The sequence below is a fragment of the Vespa mandarinia genome, chromosome 19 (assembly GCF_050613455.1).
Source record: "Vespa mandarinia isolate Hongniang chromosome 19, ASM5061345v1, whole genome shotgun sequence".
Classification (NCBI taxonomy): Eukaryota; Metazoa; Arthropoda; class Insecta; order Hymenoptera; family Vespidae; genus Vespa; species Vespa mandarinia.
The window spans coordinates 1397501-1403170 of record NC_140828.1 but is presented as its reverse complement, the minus strand read 5'-3'; the positions used below and the strand labels follow the sequence as shown (position 1 = coordinate 1403170).

At 27.9% G+C, this 5670-nt stretch overlaps 1 protein-coding gene across 3 annotated transcripts in view; it reads left to right on the top strand.

Moving 5' to 3' along the window:
• The first annotated feature begins 1498 nt into the window (after positions 1–1498).
• The window catches only part of LOC118448008 (uncharacterized), a 96411-nt gene continuing 92239 nt past the window's right edge, over positions 1499–5670 (top strand). For 2 of the 3 annotated variants that reach the window (XR_014983320.1, XR_004840065.2), the window contains exons 1-2: positions 1499–1761; positions 1974–2097. The gene's annotated coding sequence lies outside the window, so the exon portion shown is untranslated. The remainder of the gene's footprint in view (positions 1762–1973; positions 2098–5670) is intronic. The other variant, XM_035880702.2, reaches the window with a different exon arrangement.

The following is a 5670-nucleotide window of genomic DNA, read 5'->3' as shown; positions in this document are numbered from 1 at the left end:
ATATACACACACATACACATACACACGCACGCACGCACGCATATAGATATACACATATAGATTACACACTGTTGATACATTTGTAAAATTCTTCCAGCTTAAAAAAATTTTATATATAATTACTTAGAAAAATCCAACACATTGAAATTAATATGTAGTTGTTTTATATATAAAAGATATATGTTTATATCTTAAAGCAAATATAGAAATAGAGAGAGAAAGAGAGAGAGAGAAAAAGAGAGAGAGAGAGAGCTAGGTAAACAATACATACTGTATTTATACATTTGGGACGATATATAAATTTCCAGGAAATTTTTTCGTAAGAAACGAAAACAATAAAGGACGAAAAAGGAATGAAAACAATCGATCTTCGAGCTCGACTCAAGGCCACTGTCAATCTAGTTTTAAGACACGTAAGTAAGTACACGCAATATTTTATACGTAATACATATATACGGTAGTTCAGACGTATGCGAACCTGTTTATTTTCTCGAATTTTCTACATTAATTACTGGAATACATTTATCATAGTTCATACATATCTTGTGCGTTTCATACATTTTAATGATTCATTATTTTTATTTAGTATTTTAATATTTAATAATTAATAATTTATTATTTAATATTTAATTTTTATAAATTTTATAATATATATATATATATATATATATATATATATATATATGTATGTATATTATTACTTTGCATTTGATGTATTCTGGGAATATCGTTTTTAAAACAAAAACAAAAAAAGCATTGTCGAAGGTAGATTAGATTCTTATTAGAAGTTAGATCATTATGACAAATTCACAAATTCGACTTTCATGCGAGATAGATGAATATTTTAATGTAAATATTCTCATGATCAAGAAAATTATTAAATATTGTTATACATTGCGATTTGTTCCTTTAATCAAAATTTAATCGCAGAAATATAATTTTTAATATATTTTAAATCTTGTATTATATGAAATTTTTTTTTTATGTATATATATATATATATATATATTTTTTTTTTTTTTTATGATATGTAATAAATGGATCTCCATACGCAGCAACCTCCATGTGGTGAGATCTGGTAATCGGTATTGCTTTCGGTGTTCATATATTTTTTATAGTTCAACGCAAGTACTACCGAGCTAATGGCTGACGTTCAATATATTATAAAATATTGATTAATTAATTAATTCATTCATTCATTCATTGATTATAAAGTTGTACAATGTATAACAAAATGATAAAGTACTTGAATGATTTTTGATAAATTTTCATTGCAAATTTCAATTAAAATAGAACAAGTTTATAGATACGTTTATTCTTAAATTTATATTTTTAATATTATACGTTTATTAATAAATTAAAATTTTTAATTAAAATACAAATTCCCAGTAATGAATCAATTAATAATAATATTAAATAATATATTATAAAATAATTATTATTACAGAATTATACTATAGCTTGCTACAACAAATAAATGATTTAATGGTACATTTTTTATTTTACTTTTTTCTTTTTCTTTCGCGTTAAATTAGAGTCAGTGTTGTTTCCGCCTAATAAAAATTATTTTCGGTCGTGTTAAAAAATTAATCCTAAATTAACCGTATAACGTTTTTGTTAAAATAATTTGTTCGTCACATTAATTAGAATCATAGCGTTGTAAAAAATATCGTATAATGGTTGAAAATATAAATTAAAAAATTCATCCCTTTCATTTAATTATCAGCCTGAATGTAAAACCTCGCTTGGATACAATCACATGTGAGTACACATATTTAATAAAATTACAAAACATTTTAATTTATTCTAATCATTAATTCTCGTTCGTTATTTAAATCATATATTTTTTTTTAATTATTTTCATTCATCTAACATATTTGATATTGTGCATTATAATTAATCACGATTAATTAATTTTAATATACCGTTTATATTGAACATATAATTAATCTTTTTTTTTTTTTTTATTATAGATCGATCAACGATTTCATCGATGCAACGATAATTACAATCAAATTTTACGACATCATTAGACCTACGTCAAGGGGAAGAGATGTAGGACGAGTGTTTCGGAGCCATCGCAGAATTTCTTAAGTAGTAAGTGAAAAAAATTTCAAGTTTCTCCTTTTTAAATTTTAGTTTTCCCATCGGGTTCGAAAATGAAAGGTTTTTATATCGACGATTGGTTCTAATTCGTAGCTGTAATTTGATCTTAAACGAGCAAAAGTGATCATAATTAGAATCTTTTGATTTTACTTATGAGTGTATGTGTGTAGCGCAGGGGGTTTATCCTACATGTGTGTATCGTTTCTTTTTTCTACCTTGTGAATTTTTCATTATTTTCTATCAGGCCAGGGTCTTCTTGTTTCATCGTATAGAGTCGTTTAATTAACAGTGCAATTAATTAGCTCTTCGTGTTTGCTCGATTGCGAGCAGCAAACAGTAGTGGTGGTGAAATCGGGCATTAATTTATCCGATTTCGTTGAAGAAAAGTATGCGATGTGTGGTCTATGTTAGACGCCATTGCTATCTTCGTGCTTAGTCTATTTAATCGCGATCTACTTTTATCTATCAACAAATGAACAAGAAGAAGACAAACCCCTTAGTGACGGATAGATTATATTTAGTTAAACGATACTGATCGTGATCTTGTTCTTTTATTAAAACATCCATTAAAAATGGAAAAATATATTTAAATTATTTAATACCTTATATTTTTAACATAAGATTATTTTATATAAAATTTGCATATTAATTGTTTGATTACTTTTATTTTAATATCAAAGTGTTTCAGACGTTTTATTTTCACAGGTGACTTTGCTGATATATTTACATAATGATAGAATATTATTTTTTATTTGTTTAATTATAAAGTGATTGAAATGTTTTTATTTTTACAGGTGACAGTTGATTTATAATATAAAATTTGCAGTTTATTACGATCGCTTTTTATTTAATTATAAAATGTTTTAGATGTTTTATGTTTACAGGTGCCATTTAAATTATCCAAAGATATATATATATATAATGAGATATATATAATGTAAAAAAAAAAAAAAAAAAAAAAAAAAAAAAAAAAAAAAAAAAAAAAAAGAAACAAATAAAAAAATAGGACAATCTTTAATTTAACACAAGATGAAATTATTTTTATTATTTATTATATTCTTAATAATATTTAATAAAATATAATATATAATCTTTATATAATTCTATTTTTAATATTCGATTAAATATAATATATTACACATCAGTAGATATATAGATATTTGTGGTAGGAATAGAGTTTCAAAAAAATGATTAATGGGTTCTCTTTCTTTCTTTTAGGTAGGTAGGTAGGTAGTTAGGTAGATTGACGTCAAACAGATTCATAAATTTTCATCTGATCTCGATAATCGATTAGAACAAAATTTTTTTTTCGTTTCACGGTTGATTTCGTTTTTCTTTTTTTTTTTTTTTAAATTATATATATATATAATAAATATATATATGTATAATATTAACAGATATACAATAATAATATGATTTTATATAATAGGTGTTTTAAGGTAGTAAAATAGTAATACCTTAATATTAAAGAGCAATCGATGTCTTATTTACAATCAAATAATTATTTTAACATGATCTAATTCAAGAACTGGTTGAGCCACTAATAATATGGCTTTCTAAATTCAATCAAAATTCGCATGGTTAATTATTGGCTTTAGTCCTTTCTAAAATTTTTACTTACGAAAAAATTATATAATTATAAATCAGAAAGGAGCTTGTAAAAAGGAAATTTAATGAAATACGAACTATAAAACTTGGATTATAAGGATATATTAATGTTTAAGATTTGAGAGAGAAAATCGATGCACAGAATCTTCTTGTTCATGGACAACACGTCCGGTTCATTTTTTTTTCTTTTTTCCTTTCTTTTTTTTTTTTTCTCTGTCTGTACAGATAACAACCGGAGTATGTCGACATAGAGCATCGTTTCGATTCAGTTAGCATATTGGATAAGATAATTTCTTTTGCGCGGTAAGTAATTAAAAGAGAAGATCGGAGCTGTTAATCATCGAGCGAGCGAACAAGTTCGGGTCCTTTAACAACTTGATCCGATAGATCTAAAAACAACTTGTTCTTCTTTTTATTTATTTATTTTTTCTTTTTTTATTTATGTATTTTTTTTTTTATGTTCTTTCTTCTCAAAGAGACGAACAGAAGCAAAAAGAAACAAGGTCGATTTTCTCTCTTTCTCTCTCCCCTTCTCTCTTTCTCTCTCTCTCTCTCTCTCTCTCTCTCTCTCTCTCTCTCTCTCTCTCTCTCTCTCTCTCTCTCTCTCTCTTTTTCTCGTTCGCTTTCGCATGTTCATCGTATTACCTTCAAAATATAACGTTAGTGTATCCTTCGTAATTCGTTTCGCTAATTACACCGGTGATAATGAAGTTGGCCTAGCTTATACGATTCTTTTTTTGCTTTCTTCATCTTTTTTTCTTTTCGTTCGTATACAATTGCTTCTTGGATATTACTTTTTTCTTTCTTTTTTTTTTTCGATAATACTCGAACAAAAAGAGAAAAGGAAAAAGAAGATAAATAAGAAGTATTCGATCCCTTCAAAATCTCTTTATTTATTATGGCCAATTTCATTATCATTGTTACAATTCAATCGTCATTATTTTAATCGATTTTGTTTCATTTTTTTTCTTTTCTTTCTTTTCTTTTTTTTTTTGAATCGAACGAACGAACAAACGAAAGAAGCTGCTGTGTGACGATTCGTCATCCTTTAAGATGGTGTCATGTCGATATATGTATATAGATATATATCGCATAAATGAATTCGCATTGGTACGAATGGGAAGGAGACGAAAGTAAGCCTCATTTCTCCTGCTTCTTCCCCTCCTTGCCCATTCCCTCCCCCTCCCACCCTTCCTCATCCCTTCTCTCTCGTCTTATCCTGTTACCTTTCTCCTCTCTCTTTCTTTCGATGATTTCTTTCGTGCGATTTTCTCTGGGTCCACCACCTTCATTCTTCTTTAAGATCGTTATCCATGGACCAGAGCAGGAGCCGTCGATCTTCTCCACGCGAACGCCACGTGCCGGTAAAATTATTGACTCGCCGTTACGTTATACGATTTAGTCATCGATCCTGTCAAAACTTTTTCCCTCCCCTCAGGTTGATTCTCGGCGCGAACCCTCGCGAGAATATAATTGACCGACGTATCGAGAAGAAACCGACGATAAGCTCGGTCATTAGTTTTCCCGACGATCATCGAGTCATGATTTACGTTATCGTTAGCAGCCCATTAAGAAGCCGCGAGACACCGTAAAATGTTTTGACAGGACTTACAAAAAGCCAGCAAACCGACAACTATCTCTTTCTCTCTCTCTCTTTCTCTCTCTCTCTCTTTCTCTCTCTCTCTCTCTCTCTCTCTCTCTCTCTCTCTCTCTCTCTCTCTCTTTTGTATAAATCAATTAATAATTAAATATTTTCTTTTTTTTTTTTTTTTTTTTTTTTGTTGACTATTCAATCATTAATTTACAAAATTTGTACGCGATCGAGGAATATATGTATCTAATTCCATAGATTGTTTTTATTTGCAAGTAAGTAAGTAAGTAAATAAATAAATAGATCCGATTAAATGCGTCCTTTTTAAGAAGCGATTTCACAGAACGGGATTTGATAGGAGGGTG